The sequence below is a fragment of the Octopus bimaculoides genome, chromosome 1, assembly GCF_046866305.1.
Source record: "Octopus bimaculoides isolate indiv1 chromosome 1, ASM4686630v1, whole genome shotgun sequence".
Lineage (NCBI taxonomy): Eukaryota > Metazoa > Mollusca > Cephalopoda > Octopoda > Octopodidae > Octopus > Octopus bimaculoides.
This window is the reverse complement of record NC_142928.1, coordinates 133,626,005-133,648,738: the sequence shown is the minus strand read 5'-3', so window position 1 is coordinate 133,648,738 and position 22,734 is coordinate 133,626,005. Positions and strand designations below refer to the sequence as shown.

General features: G+C 36.6%; 1 protein-coding gene and 1 long non-coding RNA gene across 2 annotated transcripts in view; one reads left to right on the top strand and one right to left on the bottom strand.

Moving 5' to 3' along the window:
• LOC106881506 (formin-like protein 3) overlaps positions 1 to 11,945 on the bottom strand; it is a 91,844-nt gene extending 79,899 nt beyond the window's left edge. Inside the window, exon 1 of the mRNA XM_089358697.1 lies at positions 11,222 to 11,945. The gene's annotated coding sequence lies outside the window, so the exon portion shown is untranslated. The remainder of the gene's footprint in view (positions 1 to 11,221) is intronic.
• The window catches only part of LOC128248748 (uncharacterized), a 63,816-nt gene extending 42,563 nt beyond the window's left edge, over positions 1 to 21,253 (top strand). Inside the window, exon 2 of the long non-coding RNA XR_008264940.2 lies at positions 19,312 to 21,253. This is a non-coding gene — a long non-coding RNA (uncharacterized LOC128248748). The remainder of the gene's footprint in view (positions 1 to 19,311) is intronic.
• The last annotated feature ends 1,481 nt before the right edge of the window (positions 21,254 to 22,734 follow it).

The window sequence follows — 22,734 nt, the reverse complement described above, 5'->3', positions numbered from 1 at the left end:
AGTCGCACACATATGGTTATGATGTCTGGTGTACTCTTATCAGATGAGCAGTCATGATGAGTATATTGGGCTTCATGTATTTATACCCCAGAGTCACTTTGATGACATGCTGCTCTCTCATACATACATAGTGTGTACATGCACACGTGTGTCAACATTGTGATGGTAGTTAGAAGCGATGGTGCTTTGCAATATTTACTCTGACTAAGGTGGTGCATGAGTAGAATCATTAGCATGCCAGACAAAACGCTCAGCGGCATTTCTTCTGGCCCTATGTTCTGTGTTCAAATTCCACTAGGGTCAACTTTGCCTTTCTTCTCCTCAGGGTTGATAGCATAAGTACCAACTGAGTGCTGGAGTCAATTACATCGACTTACTCCCGCCTCCAAAATTGTCGGTCCTATGCCAAAATTTGAAGCCAATATTTATTCAGACTAAGGCAGCGAGCTGGCAGAATCGTTAGCACACGTTCTGCATTTAAATACCATTGGGGTTGACTTTGCCTTTCATACTTTCAGAGTCGAAAAAATAAGTACCATGGATGTCAATGTTGCAGGTCTTGTGCCAAAAACTGAAACCCATATTTATTCCAGCTCTCTGAACTCTGTGTTCTAATCCCACCAACATAAACTTTGCTTTTAATATATTTATGGTTGATAAAGAACCAGTCCAGAGCTGCGGATTAGTGGAATATAAACATATCAGATGAGATACTTTCTGATGTCCGTTTCACCTTCGAGCATTTTCAATTCAACTTTTGCATCCTGTTACCAGAAAAGATCAGATCATAGTCAACCTAGGAAAAAGGGCGATAAACCTAAGGAGCAGTAACATAGCTAGGATAGAAAAGTTGAGGAGTGGTTCACCAAGGCAGTGCTTTTCTGGGGGCAACATTTTTGAATCTATTGAATAAGCCTGTGTAAGCTTGGGGGCCCAGTGGTTGAGGTAGAAATTTCAAAGGCTACTCAGGCTGGCACACACTCTCGCTACATCACTGTTAGAATGTTCTTGAACTTGCAGTCTCTCCTGTGCATTCTCAGTTGATCAGTATGTATATATTACTTGCTGGATCTAAAAGAAATAGCAGTGCCTGTAGCCTTGGCAGGCCTTTCAAGTGTGGTGAGATTACTGCCATTAATGTTTCTCTTGAATCTTTGCAACCTAAAACCAGCAGGAATGACATAAGCGGGGAGGAAATTGCAGATGGCCAAAAGAAAGAATGGATGTAGTGGTTTGTGCAGTGCTTGGTGTGGGGTGTGAAATAACATGGCTGGTAAGAGGTGGTAAAGTGGAGAGTGGAATGAGAATGCCAAATTTTTTTGGATGGGCCCTTTTCTGGATACAATCGTCTGTGGATGCAACAGCAGCACTGTTCCAGACATGAGTTATTCCATTGTGGTCCTCAAGTGATGTATCTTCTAACTTTAAAGAGAACAGCCAGATGTTTGAATGCAGTCCAAGCAATGTTAAGGATGTGCTTTTAACAAGAGAAAGAGACTTAGGTGATAGTAAGGCTCATTATTTCAAGAAGACTCTAGTTTACTGCTTCTCATGATCAAGAGGTGTGTGATTTATTTCTATACACTGTACAACTTTTTCTTCACAGCACGCAGTGGAATCAACTTGAAGCGACACAACAAGTAATATGCATATATATATATGAGAATGTCAGGGGAACAGGTCTGGCTTGACAAGTGTTCCAGTGTATCACAGGCTGGATCCGGTTGTCATCCTGCCACTGTGGTCAAATAATCTTCAAGAAAAAGTAAAAATAAACATCCTTTGAATTTTGGTTGTTGGAATGAGCGCACATTTCTTGATGATAATTTCAACAAGAGGCCAGAAAGGCGTACTGCACTTATTGCATGCGAGCTCAAGAAGTATTCCCTTGATATAGCTGCACTCTCTAAACTCGTCTCCCTGGTGAGAGTCAAGTAAATGAACCTACTTATGGATATACTGTCTTTTGGAGAGGCCTACCTTGGGGTCAACGTAGAGAATCTGGTGTTGGGTTTGCTTTCAAGGATACACTAGTATCCTCCATTGCAGAATTTCCAAGTGATATATCTGAACAGATCATGTCATGCCGTATCAAACTGACAAAAGGTAGGTTTCTTACCGTTGTCAGTATTTATGTACCAACAATGTCACACTCTGATGAAACTGTAGGACAATTTTATGATGATCTAGCACAATTATTGAGGAAAGTACCAATTTCTGACAAGCTGGTCATATTGGAAGATTTCAATGCAAGAGTTCGAAAGAACTATGTTTCATGGCCTGTTTTAGGTCGACATGGGATTGGAAAATGTAATAAAGATGGAGTAGCTCTTTTGACATTTTGTACTGAGAATAATCTGGTTGTTACTAACACTCTGTTTAAGCAGAAAAATAAATATAAAACTGTCTGGATGCACCCAATATGTAGGCACTGGCATCTCATAAATTATATTCTGATCAGAAAATGTGATATGAAAGACGTTTCTAGTGTTCAGGCCATGAGAGGGGCAGAGAGCTGGAAAAATAGATTTTTCGATAATGCCTAAAAATCGACAGTCTCGTCCTAAGGTACCCAAAAAGTAAAATGCTACAAACTTTAAATTATCAAGCAGCCTGCAAAGATTCCACCATGCTGTAGAAAGTATCAATCTTGACCCAAACAATCTATCTGAAGATTTCAAAACAAAAGTATTTCAGGCTGCAAGTTCGTCAGTGGGATTTAAATCACATAAGTCCAGTGTCTGGTCTCAGATAGACCAGCAGAAATTCATGATCTAATTTTAGAAAAACAAAACTTAGGCAATACACTTCTTTCTCAATCTTTGAACCCCAATTCAAATGAAGCTTACAGAAAGCTGAAAGGGAAAATTAAACAGGAATGGTTGAATGATAGAGCAAAAGGGGCACAAGAAGCAGCTGATAGAAATGATGCCAAGGGTTTGTACTCTTATGTTAAGGAGGTATATGGCCCAAAATCTTCTTCAAAAGCTCCCAGTGAGAACAGCAAATAGACATTTGCTTCTGACTGACACTACTTCTATTCATAAGTACTGGTAGAACATTTTTCTGCACTTTTGAATAGACCATCATCTGCTGACATGAGGACGATAGAAAAAATCGAACACCTTCCAGTTATAGAAGAGTTGGCATTTGAACCAACACTAAATGACATTTATTTAGCTGTGAATAAGCCGAATAACAATAAGTCTTCAGGGTCTGATGGAATCTGTGCAGAAGTCTTGAAATATGGGGGTGACAAAATCTTTAAACTCTGAGAACTGAGAAAGTGCCTCAAGACTGGATTGATGCCATTTTTGTCTCCTTGTATAAATCAGGGCCAAAGGATCTGTGTGGTAATTTTCGTGGGATTTCGCTTTTGTCTGTGGTTGGAAAGGTACTTGCCCACATTTTGTTAGAATGTCTAAATACCTTCATAGTTCCAAATATAGTATCTAAGTCTCACTGTGGTTTTTGTTCCTCCAGGGGCACAACTGATTATATCTTTACTGTCAGATAATTAGAAGAAAAGTGCATTGAACAAAATCTTGCTCTATACCATTGCTTTGTTGATTTGAACAAAGCATCCAGTACTGTTAATCAAAATGCTCTGTGGCTAATTCTAAGGAAAATAGGTTGCCCAGAAAAATTTGTAAACATGATAAGGGCTTTGCATCAAGATATGAAAGCTAGAGTTAACTTTGGTGGTAGGCTCTCTGAATCTTTTGCCATGGAAAATGGAATAAAGTAAGGAGACCTTGATGCACCCACTCTCTTCGCAATATACTTTGCTATTGTGTTGTCACATGTTTTTCAAAACTCTGAGGAGGGTATTTACATAAAATATCGAACAACAGGGAATGGTTTTAATCTGACCAGACTGAAATTCAAAACGAAGGTTTTCACTTCACTCATTAGGGAACTTTTGTATGCTGACGATTGCGATCTTGTCAGTCATTCTGAAACAGGTCTGCAATCTCTTGTATCTGCATTTGACTTGGCTTGTGGTGATTTTGGCTTGATCATCAACTTGAAAAAAAAACAGTTGTAATGCATCAACCTGCATGTAGTGCTGTTTGTAACCCATCTAAAATTTTTGTAAAGTGTAAATTATTTGAGGTTGTCGATTCAATCATCTACCTTGGAAGCTCTGTTCAAAATGATGGAAATCTTGATACGGAAATACAGCTGCGAATTCAAAGGGCAGCAAAAGCATTTGGTGGCTTGGAGCCATGCATTTGGTGCCAGCGACATATAAATAAGAATACAAAGCTGGCTCTTTACAAATCATTTGTCTTACCATCCCTGTTGTATTCCTTACCATGTATTTGTCTTACCATCCCTGTTGTGAAACTTGGACTTGTTATGAAAGGAATTTTAAATTGTTAGAACAATTGCACCAAAAATGCCTTCATCGCATTTTAAAAATTAAATGGAGTTCTTTTACTCCAAACATAGATGTCCTTGCATCTGCAGGTATCACCTCAATTAAAGCTATGATTTTGAGAAACCAAATGAGATGGTGTGGCCATATTATTTGAATGGCAGATGAATGCATGCTGAGACAGCTGTTTTATGGTGAGCTTACAGAGGGGAAACGCTATCAGCGTAAATCTAAAAGAAGGTTTAAGGACAGCATAAGGACTACTATGAAGTCACTTGGAATGGATCCAGAAAACATAGAACCCTTGCTTCAGTTCGAGTTGGATGGTGAACAAAGGTGTAGAGTGGAGTGAAAGCATTTGAAGAGGGGGAATTGTAGTCTTCTGAATGTAAAAGGAATGTCTGCTCCTGATGGAGTAAGAGGAATTCTTGGATTAAAGACGTCATCCCCTTTTGCACATCCAGAAAGAATGGTAGCCTCAATAACGTGTGACATCATTTTCTAAATAATGCTCATCTGTTATGTTCGGGTTAAAATTTCATCAACATCAAAAATATATGAATTTTCATGGGAGTTATGGCCGTTATGCAAAGAATATAATTTCCAAATTTCATAAAGATCCATTCAGTACTTTTGACGTAGTTTTGGATAAGAAAACAAATGACTAATGTGTGTGTTTGTGTGGATGTGTATGTGTGTGTGATGGGTGTATATATGTATAGATATCTGTATGCATGTATATATGTATATATGTGTACATATTACATGTACATCTATATATATATATATATATATACATCTACACATATGTATACATATACATGTATGCATATAGATCTATATATATATATATATATATATATATATATATATATATATACATATACGTGTACATCTATATGTATACATATACATCTCTCTCTCTCTCTCTCTCTCTCTTTCTCTCTCTCTCTCTCTGAAAGTATTTGACATGAGTGTTTTTGTTTCACTTTTGACACTTAATACTTAAATAGTGGAGGAGATATTATGTTGCCGTGTGCTCGAACTCTGCAAGAAGTTAATAATTTTTTTTGACTAAAACACAACTGGAACCCTAAGTAAGGCATGTGTAAAATTTGAATGAAATTGGTTGCGTAGTTCTCGAGTTTTAGGGATTCACACAGACAGACAGACAGACAGACAGACAGACAGACAGACAGACAGACAGACAGACAGACAGACATTCTCATTTTTATATATATAGATATATATATCAGCTGATTATCCCGTCAGCTGATTATCCCGTCAGCTGATTATCCCGTCAGCTGATTATCCCGTCGTTGCCAGGTAATTTTCACGATGGAATACCTTGGCAGACTTTTGGAATAGCACACCCACATAAGTTGGATTCTCTCCATTTTTCAACTTTTTTTCAACTTCTTGCAAATGATGAAAGATTTTGAGAATTTATGAATCCCCACCACCTCTGGACCGATTTTATCCAATCTTTCTTTTGTACTATGCACTTATAAATAATGGGAGGCACCTTTTCAGTAAAAAAATTTTAAAATTTTGAAAAGTTTATGAATTTTTTTCAAATCCCTCCCCTACTCAGTACCAATTTTAGCCCTTTTTTTTTCTTTCTTGTACTACGTATTTAAAAAGGATAGGAGAAACCTTGAAGGTTAAAAAAAAGAAATTTGGAAATCAGCGATCACCATCACAATCTCCACTTCTTTTATTTTCAAACAGAAAATGAAACGTAATCCAAAAACAATAGTGAAATCTTTTTAAATTTTCCATTAACTCCATCCCCACACCCATAAATGCTATTTTTTTAAATCTTAGTTTGAAAATACGAACAGCTCAAATCTGCAATTTATTTCTGTTTAAAATTTCAAAATAATTTTCAGATGAAAAGGTGTGCGATTTGAGGGAGACTTAGCTGTTGCTTCTTGCATATCCAATGACCACTTGATACCTTCATTGTTTCTTTGTCACTCTGACATGTATTTCTCCTCATAAACACATTTTATGGAATGATGATCTGGCTGATGGGATTTAAGCAACAACAACAAAAATTTTGTAATTTGAATTTTTAATCTTCCACCACCAAGTAAGTGTGTGTGTGTGTGTGTGTAAGAAAAACATATCTACTAACAGAAAAGTATGCTACTGAAATAGATTATCATTTAGATCCTTCTTTAAATCAATCTGTCACCCTAATAAAAATCCTTACACACATGCATACAGCATGAATATAATATACTTTTATACAGATTGAGAGAGAGAGCGTGGTAAAGATGTATCAAGAGAAGACAGTTTACCATGAGAAAAGTGAAAAATGAAAGAGATAGACACCTTTTCTGTGTAGCTGCTACAGATTTTGAAAATTTTCAAATTTGGTATATTGATGTACTTTTTCATGCTGAATCCAAGAGTGTGATTCATTTATTCCGGAAAAAATGTTAGAAACAGAGATTTAAAGTTTGATCATTTTTACCCAATCAGAAAACAAGATTTGTGTGTAATAGTTGTGATAAAATGTAAATAAACATTGGAAGACAAAGTTTTAAACAAAATGAAACCAATGTATGATAGATAATACACATACAGAGAGAGTAATAAAGTGTGTGATAAATAATAGAGAGAGATAGATTCATGGAGACAGTTAGAGAGTAGGAGAGTTGTCGATCTAAAAGTGGAGTTATTTCTTGAAGCAAATTTTTTTTCTTTTTTATTATATACAGATGACATTGTCTTTGGGATGCAAATTTTGAAAATCAAATTTGTTTTTCTTGCAAATACACTGTTTCTGAGCCTTTTTGGTGCTAAACACACATACATAACCACATACTCTCACAAGCACCAACCGATCGTGGCCGTTGCCAGCCTCCTCTGGCCCCTGTGCCGGTGGCACATAAAAATCACTTACTACACTCACGAAGTGGTTGGTGTTAGGAAGGGCAACCAGCTGTAGAAGCACTGCCAGATCAAGCTGGAGCCTGGTGCAGCCTCTTGGCTTCTCAGACCCCGGTCGAACTGTCCAACCCATGCTAGTATAGAAAACAGACGTTAAACGATGATGATGATGATGATGATATATATATATATATATATAATTGAAGAAATTGGAGTCAAGAAGAAAGAGTACAGTTGGACATTTGTTTATTATTCGCTACACTTGTTTCGACACAACAATTGTAGGAATTGACTTCGATTTCTTCAATATTATATTCACACATGATGAATGCCCAAATTTAAACTTGGAAGTATATAATAATACTACCACCAATACTACTGGGTAATTCTGAAGGTGGATGAACTCTATACTGTACTCTACTGCCTTCCTAACGGAATATAGCATAACTATATATATATTTATATATATATACTAGCAGAAATACCCGGCGTTGCCCGGATTAAAGAGAATAATGAAATCTAAAAACGCCGTCTAGACTATGCATCATCTTTATATATAGAGATGTATATACACACACGCACCCAAACACATGTATATATATGTATATCAATATAAATATATGAAAGTCAATGAAGTTTCGTAAAAGAAGGTGATCATGTACATACTTTCTTGCTGTTGTGATTATAACACCTCGTTGTAAACTATGTTCCTTGTTTTCCCTTGTGGAGCATATACAAATAGGTTTTTTGTTGCTGCCCACTCTTGAGCAGCCAACATACAGTTGTCCATGTGAGAAGCAGGGCTCTTCCAAGAGAAGACCAGCTACAGACAGTGTTTGACACTGAGATTTGTTTATGGACATGGCAAAAGTCACATGAAGGGGGAATTGTAGTCTTCTGAATGTAAAAGGAATGTCTGCTCCTGATGGAGTAAGAGGAATTCTTGGAATAAAGACGTCATCCCCTTTTGCACATCCAGAAAGAATGGTAGCCTCGATAACATGTGACATCATTTTCTTTATCACGAGTCGTGTTCCATTGCAAAGTCTTGGTGGTTCCAGAGTGCGGAGCAGCATAACAGGCGTTCCAACTTTAAGTGATAATATGTGGGGAGGTAGTCCTGGAGGCTCCAACGAATTGAGAAATTCAGGAGGATAGTTCACCACTTCATTTGTATCTGGAACTGTATCAACAGACTTGTAAGTTTGAAGATTGCCGGGAAGAGAATGCATCAGGTGTTGATTAATTTTTGTAACAGCTACGTTTTTTGGAGTTAATATTGCTCTTTCACATAGCCAATTGTGATTTTGGTAGTTTTGTTTAAAGTTGGGAAAGACTTTGTGTTTGAGGTCATCTACAGAATTAACAACAGAACAAAATGGCCGGAGGTCTGCAACGAAATAATTTTACTCAACACTTTGCAAGTGAATCAGTGGAGGCAAAGATGCGGCTCATTTACTTGACAATTTATGCACCACATTGCAGAAATCACAATGTAAGTATATCTGAAAGGGTAGTCTTACACTGTTGTACCGTTGATTTACAAATAATGCTCATCTGTTATGTTCGGGTTAAAATTTCATCAACATCAAAAATATATGAATTTTCATGGGAGTTATGGCCGTTATGCAAAGAATATAATTTCCAAATTTCATAAAGATCCATTCAGTACTTTTGACGTAGTTTTGGATAAGAAAACAAATGACTAATGTGTGTGTTTGTGTGCATGTGTATGTGTGTGTGATGGGTGTATATATGTATAGATATCTGTATGTATGTATATATGTACATATTACATGTACATCTATATATATATATATATATATATATATATATATATATATATATATATACATCTACACATATGTATACATATACATGTATGCATATAGATCTATATATATATATATCTATACATATACGTGTACATATACATCTATATGTATACATATACATCTCTCTCTCTCTCTTTCTCTCTCTCTATATCTATACATATACCTGTACATATACATCTATATGTATACATATACATCTCTCTCTCTCTCTCTCTCTCTCTCTCTCTCTCTCTCTCTCTCTCTCTCTCTCTCTCTCTCTCTCTCTCTCTCTTTCTCTCTCTTTCTCTTTCTCTCTCTCTCTTTCTCTCTCTCTCTCTTTCTCTCTCTCTCTCTTTCTCTCTTTCTCTCTCTCTCTGAAAGTATCTATCATTACAGTATCGAAATGGTGTACATATACATGTATATGTATACATATACATCTCTCCCTCTCTCTTTCTGTCTCTCTCTTTCTGTCTCTCTCTTTCTGTCTCTCTCTTTCTGTCTCTCTCTTTCTGTCTCTCTCTTTCTGTCTCTCTCTTTCTCTCTTTCTCTCTCTGTGAAAGTATCTGTCATTACAGTATCGAAATGTGATTGTTTCAGTTAGTGGAATAGTTTCATTTTTAAAGTGAAAGTATTTGATATGAGTGTTTTTGTTTCACTTTTGACACGTAATACTTAAATAGTGGAGGAGATATTATGTTGCCGTGGGCTCGAACTCTGCAAGAAGTTTTAAAAAATTTTGACTAAAACACAACTGGAACCCTAAGTAAGGCATGTGTAAAATTTGAATGAAATTGGTTGCGTAATTCTCGAGTTTTAGGGATTCACACAGACAGACAGACACACAGACACACAGACACACATTCTCATTTTTATATATATAGATAGATAATTCCATCTGATGATGTAATGTAATAGGTATGTACAATAAGTGCTTGAGGTGGTTTGCCACTAAAACTCTGACTTGAACTGCATCAAAAGCAAAGGTAGTGTTGAAGCCACCTAGCAAAGGATGGCTACAAGTGGTTCATTATTGAATGGGTAGATTAGAAAGGAAGAATGAACAAGTAAAACCTGTGGTATCACTTTAGAGTGTGTAACTTATAATTCAAACATAATTGCAGAGTAGCTAGAATAAATAAGGGATCAAGAAGTTAAAAAACAATGGATAAAGTCTCTTACAACAGTTTCTAGAATAGCTGTGCATGTGATCCATAGGTCATTGAGCAAAGATTTCTATGGATGCCAACCATACTATCTTCAGAGAGGAAGAGTTAAGGAAAATCTTTAATAAACGATATTAGTAGTTACTAATACTGGTAGCTGCTAATATCCTTTATTAAGAATATTCCCAAATTCTTCCTCTCTAAAGGTAGTATAGTTGGCTTATATGGAAACCTTTGCTCAATGAACTATGCATTATTTGAAGACTGTTGATACAAGTGAACACAGTGAATGGATAGATTTATTACTTGGTCATACAATATCTTTTATCAAATGATAAAAGATTAAAATATGTTTAAAAAGTTTACTGTAAGCATGGCAGTATGGGTTAGAAGCTTGCTTTGCACCCATGTGTCTTTGGGTTCAGTCCCACTTTAGGCAAGTGTCTTCTACTATAGCCTCAGGTTGACCAATGCCTTGTGAATAAATTTGGTAGATGGAAACAGTGTGGAAGCCTATTGTGTATATGCATGTATATGTGTGTTTGTATCCCCACCACTGTTTGATGGTGTTGGTTTGTTTATGTCCCTGTAACATAGTAAGTAGTTCAGCAAAAGAGACTGATAGAATAAGTACCAAAATTAAAAAGAAAAATATGTATTGAGATTGATTTGCTTAATAAAAACCCTCAAGGCAATACTCCAGCATTGCCACTGTCCAATGAGTGAAACACATAAAAGAAGATGTAAAGCAGAATAATCAGAAACAGTACGTGTAATGATAATTATCCTTAAGTGGTGTAATGAAATACTTGGAGTAAACTGAGATTTTTGACTGAGTGAGAATCAGTTTACTACTTTGAGAATTAACTATTCTGATTATAAATGCTGAAAATACAAAGAAAAATTAATGCATGGATCAAAGTCACAACTATCTAAGAAATTTTACTTTGATTATTTACCTTACAATATGTGATACTTGAAATGGTTGCTGGTGAGAGTTGCCTCATCTATTCTCGTAGTTTTATCATTTTCTGGGACCTTGCAAGATGGATAATTCTTTTCGTTGATAATTCTTTTCAGTTAAAACTGTACCAAGATTAAGATTGTCTGGATAAGTGTAATCTGTGGTGAAATGAATGTCAAGGGTTTAAGTCATTTGGGCTCAACTTGAGATCAGAAGATCCAGCAAATTGATAAATGTCTCCTATAAATGAAAGTGATAAAACTAGCAAGTATCAGATTTTGCACTTCCACAAAATTGTCGGTTTGGACTGCCAGCTTAGGTAAAAGGAATTCATCTGTAGTAGTCAAAGCAGGATAAATATCAGATAGCTGTCATGAAAGAAGCATTTCTCAAAATAAATTTTCACGGAAAGTGTTGACTCTAAATTGTAGCAATAGTTGATTGGAAAATTAGAAATATTTCTCGTCTTATTTCTTTCCGAACAAGTTATTAGTACAATTGTTTATCAGGTAATTCAGTTCGGCCAAGCAAGATAAATCAAGTGCTTAAGTAACAGGTTCTGTAAGGCTTCTGTCATATCAGCATCAGAACTTGAATAACTGCCATTTTTGCCAGTTCAGCTCTGATTCCTAGGATATCTAAATGTGACTGAACCTGTTCAACCTAAAATCATGTGTTAAAAACCTAATACTGCTGGAAAAGGAAATATTGGAAATGCTGGGGGAAAATTGTTGCTATGTTTGGTGGTCGAATATTAATGTGACAATGTGTCATAAACTTGTAGATTGACAGGATTACTAATAAGGAATGGATTTCAATTCAGTGAGTGTAATGTTAATGATGTAACCCAGAATGAATAACAAGACATGAGTTAAAAAAATGCATTATTAGAATAAGAAGAGAACAACCAGTCCTGGATATGTTAATTCTATTTAACTCTTCTCATTTGGTTAATTCATGAATAATTTGAAAATACATGAATTTTGAACTTGATGTTTGTAAGCATTATATTGGTCAACAAAATTAGATACATTATGAATGCAAACCAACTTTTTTAGACTAATTTTTCATGCTGATTTCAAACTTTCCCTCCATTTATAAACAGCAAATATCAGTTTTTCAGTAGATACATGCAAATATTTACATATTTCATCATCATCATCATCATCATCGTTTAACGTCCGCTTTCCATGCTAGCATAGGTTGGACGATTTGACTGAGGACTGGTGAAACCAGATGGCTACACCAGGCTCCAATCTGATTTGGCAGAGTTTTTACAGCTGGATGCCCTTCCTAACGCCAACCACTCAGAGAGTGTAGTGGGTGCTTTTACATGTCACCCGCACGAAAGCCAGTCAGGCGGTACTGGTATATATGAAATCATTAATGTAATAAATAAGGACATATTATTTTTGGAAAGTAAATGAGTTTATTGAGTTAAAAATCATCACTATCAATCTACAAAGAGTGAATAAACATAAAATGAGTCAGACAAAGTTAGAACAACTAATGTCCTGGTCAAATCCTTCACCATATTCATCAGGCACTGCTCCAATGTTATCTGCGAAGAAATCCAGATGGGAGTCCAGGAAGTGAACTTTCAGTGACATGCGACAACTCATTGCTGAGTAATATTTCAGAAGATTCTTGCCTTCTTGTTGCCCAAGAAATTCTCTCAGATCTAATTGAAAGCATTCCAGGCAAGCAGTTCTAGTTCATTCAGTGTTGTCTTGAAGCGGACATCTTTGAGTATTGTCTAATTTGGGGTCCAACAAAGATATCCTCTTTCAACTTTGCCTGTGTGATTTTGGGAAACTTTTCTACAATACACTCAAACCCTCTGGCGTTTCTCTTCCTTGGTGTCTTTACAAACTGTTTCATCAGTCCAAGCTTTATGTGCAAAGGATGCCAATAAGACATTACATGGATCTACAAGAGGTGTATTCTTGATAGCCCCAGCTGGTATGATGTTCTTGTCTGCCGGTTTGATTCTGAATAATGTCTGTCAGTTGCCTGACTATCCCATAGACACAAGAAACAACAGTATTTTGTGAAATCTGACTGTATTCCCATTAACATTCCAATGACTTTTAAATCTCCACATATTTTCCATGAGTATCTTTCATAGGCAATGATGTGAAATAAAAGTTCCATATTCTCATATGATTCATGAAGACAAATGGAGTGTGCAATAGGAATGGAAGGCTTCAAATTACCATTATGGGGAAGTACAGCTTTTAACATTCGTTAAACAAACAAACAATAAACAAACACCACTCTTCAGTCTCATGATTTTGTAATAAACATTCAAAAATTCTGTTACTGCAAAAGCAAAGCGGACCTTTAACAAAAAAACACATTTGTAGAACCACATTTCTCTGCCAAAAATAAGTTATATGAACACCGTGCTCTAACAGATACTTCTTCAGTCTTGATGCCAACAGTTCTGCTTTATCTTTTGAGAGGGATAGGTCTCTGACAAGGTCATTCAGTTCAGTTTGGGAAAATTTCCAAGGTTCAAAGCTATCATCAGCCACATAATCTTCCTCAGCAACACTATTGTGACAGTCAGCATCATCATCTGATGTTTCAATACTATCGTCTGGTGGAACTGGAATTGGCAAACATCCATTGTGAGACACAGGTCTCATTGCAGAATCTAAATTGGGATACACAATTTTGTATTTATTCTTCAGAGAAAATCCTGAGACATTTACTTTGCAAAAGTCATTAAAACGATCTTTTGGCTCCCTCCATATCACTGGAATGGCAAAAGGCATGGACTTCTTATTATTGAACCAGTCACGTAAGCCATTTGAGCAAGCTGAGCAGATAAAATGTGGTGCCCATAACTCATCCTGATTTCCAAGACAACAGTCAAAGTATTGTCCACAGACATAACAAAACACATCAGGACGATTTCTACACTGTCTTGACATTGTTAACACTGTAAAACAAGTAAGGAAACAGATACAAACGATTATACTTATATTGAATTTGAGATGATGAAATATTTCACCAGACCAATTATGACTGGACAATTTGAGATGTTAAAACACCTATTTCACCAGACAAAACTTGATTGGCTAATTTAAGATGATGAAATATTGCATCTGAACTATGCAGCAATGAATAATGTAGTTTACTTTAAAGATATGTTTCCATGATGTAGATGAAATACATGCATACACATCATTAATTGGAATTTCTATATAATGCATGAGCTAAAACCCAAAAACTTTCTCATCTTGAAAACTGTACGTGATGTCAAAAATCTAATTGTATATTTGAGATCAGCATTAAAAACTACACTAAGTACACCTTGACATATGCTTGATGAAAAATACTTGTTGACCAGTGTTATTAATTGTATTATTTCCTGTTGTAAGCTTTGATATCTTTATGTGAAATAGGATAACAAGATTACATTTATGTAGGAACTCCCCTTAAAGGAAAATTTCAATTTTCTGGCATTTCCCCATAGTCTGGTGATGGCCAGGTCCTGAGGTTGCTGGGTTTAAGAGAACCATCCTGTACCAAGTTAAGTAATAATTAAGTACTAGTGTCTTTTTAATTGAGTGTATCCTCCTCTCCACATTTTGTAGCCAGGTACCAATGATACAAACCATCATTAATAAACCACTTAAGGCAGCAAGCTGGCAGTATTTTGTTCATCTTTACATTCTAAGTTCAAATTCTGCTAAGGCTGACTTTGTCTTCCATCCTTTCGGGGTTGATAAATTAAGTACCAGTCATGTACTGGTATCGATGTAATTGACTTTCCTCCTCCCTCAAAATTTCAGGCCTTGTGCCTATAAATAGAAATGTGTGGCCTTATGCTTATGTTTGAAATTATTATTATTGTCATTGTTGCTGTAGAGCTGGCAGAATTGTTAGTGTTGTGGACAAAAATGCTTCGTGACATTTCTTTCATGTTATGAGTTCAAATCCCACAGAGGTCAACTTTGCCTTTTATCTTTTTGGGTCAATAAAATGAAGTATTACTTGAGTACTAGGATCAATGAAATCAACTAAGCATCTCCCCACAAAACTGTTGGTCCTGTATCAAAATTTGAAGCTGTTAAGGCTGGCGGAATTGTTAGCAAGCAAAAGAAATTGTTCAAGGGTATTTCTTCCAGCTCTTTACATTGTACTCAAATACTGCCAAGGTTAACTTTGTCTTTCATCCTTTCAGAGTCAGTGTAATTGGGGTCAGTGTAATTGACTTATCCTTCCCTTCAAAATTGCTGGCCTTATGCCAAAATTAGAAAGAACTATTATTATAGTAGCAGTAGTAGTAGTAGTAGTAGTAGTAGTTGCTGCTGCTGCTGTTGTAGTAGTAGTAGTAGTAGTAGTTGCTGCTGCTGCTGTTGTAGTAGTAGTAGTAGTAGTAGTTGCTGCTGCTGCTGTAGTAGTAGTAGTAGTAGTAGTAGTAGTAGTAACAGAAGCAGCTGTAGTAGCATTATAAAATTATTATAGTGTTGAACAAAATGCCTTACAGTATTTTGGTGCATCACCCTATCTTCTAAGATCAAACCCCACTAAAGTCAATTGCACCTTTCATCCTTTGATGTTTAGAAATAGCAAGTACTGCAGTCAATCTTAATTAACTACACTTTCCCCTTGGGATTGATAAAATAAGTATCAGTGAAAGACTGATGTTGATCTTAATCAACAACACTCTTCCACAAAATCATGTAGCCTTGTGTCTTGTTAAAGCATTTAAAAAAAAATGCTTTCTGGTATTACTGTCAGCTCTTTACTTTGCTTTTCATCCTTTTGGAAGTACCAATGAAATAAAGTACCAGTCTGGAGTTGATGGAATCAACTAACCTTCTCCTCAAGACTGCTGGCCTTGTATCTAGACAAAAAAAAAAATCCATCAAAGCGTGTGAACTGGAAAAATCGTTAGAGTGTTGCGAAAAAAATGAAAACATCTTGAGGCATTTGTTCTTTTCCTTCTGAGTTCAAATTTCACTGAGGACAATTTTGTCTTTCATCTCTCTAAGATTGATGAAATAAAATAGGTGCAGCTGAGGCTGTGTGGTAAGAAGTTTGCTTCCCAACTACATGTTGTCAGGTTCAGTCCTACAGAATGGCACCTTGAACAAGTGTTCTCTACTATAGCTCTGAGCTACCCCAAAATCTTGTGAGGGTATTTGGTAGATGAAAACTGAAAGAAGCCCATCATTTATGCATATAGATTAGTGTGTGTGTGTGTGTGTGTGTGTGTGTGTGTGTGTGTGTGTGTGTGTGTGTGTTTGTGTCTGTCCACGTTCCACTGCTTGACAACTGGTTTTGGTTTGTTTATGTCTCTGGAACTTAGCAGTTCAGCAAAGAAGACTGATAGAATGGGTTCCATGCTTAAGATATTAGCACTGGAGTCAATTTACTTTTCAAGGTAGTGCTCCAGCATGGCTGTATTCCAATGACTGAAATAAGTAAAAGATAGCAGATAAGTATTTGGGTTGATGGTATCAGATAACTGCTGGCCTTGTGCCTGAATCAGAAACTATTATTCAGTGAGCAGACAGAATCCTTGTGATGCTTTTCAGAAAAAACATTCCTTGTGATGCTTTTCAGCTCTTTGCATTCTCAGTTCAAATCTCATAGAGGTCAACTTTTTGTTTTTATCCTTTCAGGGTCAATAAGATAAACTATCAGTCAAATGCTAGGGTTATCAGTAATAGCAAATACCCCCGCCCCTTGAATTGCTGGCCTTGTATCAAAATTATTATTATTATTGAAGGTGGTGAGCTGGCAGAATTGTTAGCACGCTAGACGAAATGCTTAGCGGAATTTCGTCTGTCTTCACATTCTGAGTTCAAATTCCACTGATGTCAACTTTGCCTTTTCATCCTTTTGAGGTCAATAAAATAAGTACCAGTTAAGCACTCTGGTCAATGTAATCAACTAGCCCCCTTTCCCAAAATTGCAAGCCTTGTGCCAAGATTTGAAATTGTTGTTGTTATTATTATTATTATTATTATTGAGTTCAAATTCCACTGAGGGTGACTTTGCCTTTCATCCTTTCAGGGTTGATTAAATAAGTACCAATTATGCACTGGGGTTAATCGGCCAGTCTCCTCCTTTGTGCCTTTAGCAGAAAGGATTATTATCATTATTATTATTATTATTATAGGCAGCAAGCTGGCAGAATTGTTAGCATGCTGGACGAAATCATAAGCGGTATTCCACCAAGGTTGACTTTGCCTTTCATCCTTTCAGGGTTGATTAAATAAGTACCAGTTATGCAATGGGGTTGATGTAATCAACTTAATCCCTTCCCCCAAATTTGAGGCTTTGTGCTTCCAGTAGAAAGAATTATTATTATTAAAGCGGCAAGCTAGCAGAATTGTAAGTACACCAGGCAAAATACTTGGCAGAATTTTGTCTGTTTTTATGTTCTAAGTTCAAATTCTGCCATGGTCAACTTTGTGTCATCCTTTCAGGGTTGATAAAATAAGTACCAACTGAACCGTAGGGAAGGGGGATGGCTGATGTAATTGTCTTACCTTCCCTCAAAATTGCTAACCATGTGTCAAAATGAGAAACCATTATTATCTTGATTACTAACAGAAGCAGCAGTAGTGGTAGTGTTTTGATGATAAGGACAGATGAAATGCTGCCAAGCATCTTACTTGGCCTGCTAACAATTCTGCAAGCTTGCTAACTCAACAACAACAACAACAACGATGATGATGATGATGATGATGATGATGATGATGATGATGATGGTGATGGTGATGGTGGTGGTGGTGGTGGTGGTGGTGGTGATGATGATGATGATGATGATGATGATGATAAATGCCCGGATGCAGTACCAGGCAGTGGATCTCATGGCTTCTGATCTTAATTGATTGGAAGTGTTATCATGCACATTGTTTTGTCTTGGTATAAATAATGGGCTACAGCAAATATTCTGCTTAATACCACAGATTTGCTTGTCAGTTGTTTGACCTTAACCAGATGAGCATGTCCCTTGGTGGCTGACGATATGTGCATCTCTGATCATGAGCAGAAGTAGTGGGGGAGCATCATAGCTATGTGTTGAGAGGAATTCTTTGGGGTTTGAATAATTCACCTTCGGAAACATGGGTGTTTTGCTCAACATTCTTAAACAAACCTTATTCAGGGACCTTTTGAGCGGGATGGGCTACTCGACCTGAAGAAAATTCCAACTGGGTCCCACCTGCGAGGTCATGTGCTGTTTATCTTGATATGAGATCACCATGTCATGCAGATATGGTTGTGATGCATGTGCCTGGTGTACCCTTATCAGACGGGTAGTCATGATGGGTATAATGGGCTTCATATATTTTACCCCAGTGTCATTTTGATGGCATACAAGAGAAAAAGCAAAATAGTAATAATAATAATGATTTAAAATTTTGCCACAATTTGGGGGGAGGGGATAGTCGATTACATTGACCCCTGTGTTCACCTGGTACTTATTCTATCAACCCCAAATGGATGAAAGGTAAAGTCGACCTCAGCGGAATTTGAACTCAGAATGGAGCGACGGGCAGAATATCGCTAAGCATTTTGTCTGGCATGCTAATGGTTCAACCAGCTCGCCACCTTAACAATAATGATAATAATTTCAAATTTTGACACAAGGCCAGCAATTTTGGGGGAGGTGGGGCCAGTCGTTTACATTGACTCCAATATTCAACTGGTACTTATTTGAATCTGCACAAGCAACAATTCTGCAATGATATCTATTAATTCATACCAAGCAATTAATTAGGATAAGAACATTTTTCTTTTTTTAAACCCTATTTTTTTAGTAGCAGTCTATGAAGTAGACATTACAAGTAAAAAGTGTCAGCCTACTAAAATAATAAGACAATGATTTGAAACTGTACTTGCTGTTAACAGTTCAATAATTCACAGTTATATATTCTTTAAAATGAATTTTGTATTCATTTTTTATTTATAGTGTGTATATGGAAGTGCACGTTTATGTTGCACGTTTATGTATATCATCATCACCACCTCCACTACCATCACTACTACAACCATCATCATCATCATCATTGTTGTCATCATCCTCATTTAATGTACACTTTTCTATGCTTGCAGGAGTTGGATGGTGTTTATTTGAGGCAGATTTTCTATGGCCAGTTGCCTTTCCTGTCACCAACACTTACCAGTTTCCAAGGAAAGTAATATTTCCCCATTGCCAAACATGTTCTCACAGAATATTGGAAATGAATGACACTGCTTATATGACAGTGACACTCATTTACAGCTATCATGCAATGTCAAGACAAAGAGACACAAATACACACACATATAGACAAACATATATACAATAGGCTTCTTTCTGTTTTTGTCTACCAGTCAGCTAAATCCACTGACATGGCTTTGGTCAGTCCAGGTCTACTGTAAAAGACACTTGTCTGAAGTGCTAAGCAGTGGGACTGAACCTGGAACCAGTGATTGGGAAACAAGCTTCTTATCACACAGCCAAACCTGCAACCATATATGCAATGCAAAAAGAGGGATAGCAATAATGGAGAGAGAGAGAGAGAGAGTAGAGAGGGAAAGAGAAAGATTAAAATATTCCTTTCCTCTTCACGTTATCTGAAATAAATTAATAAATTTGAATAAATTTATATTGTATAGAGAAACTAGTACATTCAGGTTTTTGGTAAAACTTCATTAACTTTTAGTGTTGTACTTGTCAAACAAGTAACTTGATTTGAAATGGTGAGTTGAAAGTGAAACATTTTCATCATTGAAGAGCAAGTTTTGCAATCTTTTAACTCACAAAATCTGTCAGATTCACTTTCCATGTATTTTTTTAAATAACAAAATATTTGTCACTGGCTTAATTCTACTCTTACTAACTAGCTTTACAAAATGGTTATAGGCTAGGAATTTTAAGAACTTTGTAATAAGTAACAAAAAATCAAAATGAGAATTAAATATGCACAAGTATAGTTGTGTGGTAAGAAGTTTGCTTCCCAGCTACATGGTTCTGAGGTCAGTCTGACTGTGTAACACACCGGACAAGTGACTTTTACTATAGCCTCGGCCTGACTAAAGCCTTGTGAGTGGATTTGGTAGACAGAAAATGAAAGAAGCCTGTTGCATATATATATACACATACATTAGGAGTCCACTTAGCCCGGCCTAATTGATATTTGAAACCAAATCTACACACTTGTTCCTTGTCAGACAACTATCTGATTCCTTTCAGTTTTATTTCCACACTGGGTGATTAATGAGAAACACCTGACCCCCAGAGACCATTGCTAGTCATGGAAGGCTCAGTCTGTTGATTTAGGTTTTATTTATTTCTGGGCCATACCTATATAACTGAGACAATCTCTCTCTCTCTATCTCTCTCTCTCTCTCTCTCTCTCTTTGGTTGACAAACCTCCAACTGGGAGCAATTAGCTTCTTGCACAGCATAGCATCAGCTGAATGGAAAGGAACAACGTAAACCTTTCTTCCTCTCTGTCAGCTGAATGCACAAATCACACACTGCCAACTACCAGCAAGTCATCAACACATCATTGCTATTGTCAATTACAACTATGAATATTTGATATTTAACATAGGTGCAGGAGTGGCTGTGTGGTAAGTAGCTTGCTACATGGTTCCGGGTTCAGTCTCACTGCGTGGCATCTTGGACAAATGTCTTCTACTATAGCCTCGGGCCGACCAAAGCCTTGTGAGTGGATTTGGTAGACGGAAACTGAAAGAAGCCCGTCATATATGTGTGTGTGTGTATATATATATATTTTTTTTTTTTTGTGTGTGTGTGTGTGTGTGTTTGTGTGATGTGTCTGTGTTTGTACCCCTAGCATTGCTTGACAACCGATGCTGGTGTGTTTATGTCCACGTCACTTAGCGGTTCGGCCAAAGAGACCGATAGAATAAGTACTAGGCTTACAAAGAATAAGTCCCGGGGTTGACTTGCTCAACTAAAGGCAGTGCTCCAGCATGGCTGCAGTCAAATGACTGAAACAAGTAAAAGAGTAACCACTGTTGGCAAATAAATTTGTGAATGTTATTCTTTTCTCTTTGATGTTGCTGTTACATTTTTTCATCTTATGTTTGACTATCTACATCTAACCACCTGACATGGAACAAGAAGTGCTATTTCTACATCAAATAACTTTATAGCTGCATGATACGGTTGGTACCTCAGAGGTTATAACCTTACATTTGTACACTACATATGGTGACCTTTTACATCTTATCCCTACACTTACTAACTTCAATGTACACTCACATCTGTCAGTTACATTGCATTTGTTGACTCAGAAGACACAAATAACAATCTTCACTACAAACACACTAATCCATTTACACACACACACACATCGTTTAACGTCTGCTTTCCATGCTAGCATGGGTTGGACGATTTGACTGAAGAATGGTGAAACCAGATGGCTACACCAGGCTCCAATCTGATTTGGCAGAGTTTCTACAGCTGGATGCCCTTCCTAACACCAACCACTCCGAGAGTGTAGTAGGTGCTTTTACGTGTCACTGGCACGAAGGCCAGTCATGCGATACTGGCAACGGCCACGCTCAAAATGGTGTATTTTATGTGCCACCCGCACAAGAGCCAGTCCAGGGGCACTGTATATATATATATATATATATATATATATATCCGTGAGTCTGTGTGTGTGTCATTGTGTATGTATTTGTTCCTCACCACCACTTGACAACTGGTGTTAGTGCGTTTATGTCCCCATAACTTAGCAGTTTGGCAAAAGTGACTGATAGAATAAGTACCAGGCTTTTAACAAAAAAAAAAGTACCGGGGTTGATGACTTCAACTAAAATTCTTCAAAGTGGTGCCCCAGCATGCCCACAATCGAATGACTGAAATAAGTAAAAGATGTGGATTCTCCGAAACTTTTTCCTTGTAATTCCTTAATTTCACAATCTAATTTCTAATTAGGAAGAAATAATTATCTCCCTTGTAATAACTGCCCGTTAGAGGAAGACTTGTTTACTAAATGATTATTCTTGATAAACCACCATTAGATTGTTTGGACTCCAGATTTTATTTTTAAAAAAATGTTTGATAATTACAGTAATTAGAAGAATTGCTTTTCTTCATAAAGTCTGACAAAATATAATCTCAGAAGACAAAGCCTACAAAAATGTACATCATATTCAGGACCAAGAATTTATAGGGATCTCAGAAAATACTTAAACATATTGAAGACTAGTTGAGTATCCTGTCATTGTTGGGTAATTTTCACAATAGATTACTTTGGCAGACTCACAACCACATAAGTTCGATTTTTCCCATTTTGACATGGATTTTTCAAATTCTTTTTTCAAGTTACCCTTGCAAATGATAGTGGGGAAAGCTTTTTATGAAAAAAATTTTGAAAATTTATGAATCCCCTATCTCCACATCTGGACTGATTTTGTCCAATTTTTTTTTCTTTGTGCTACACACTTAAAAATAGTAAGAGACGCCTTTTCAGTAAAGAAAAAATTTTGAAAATTTATGAATTTTTCAAATCC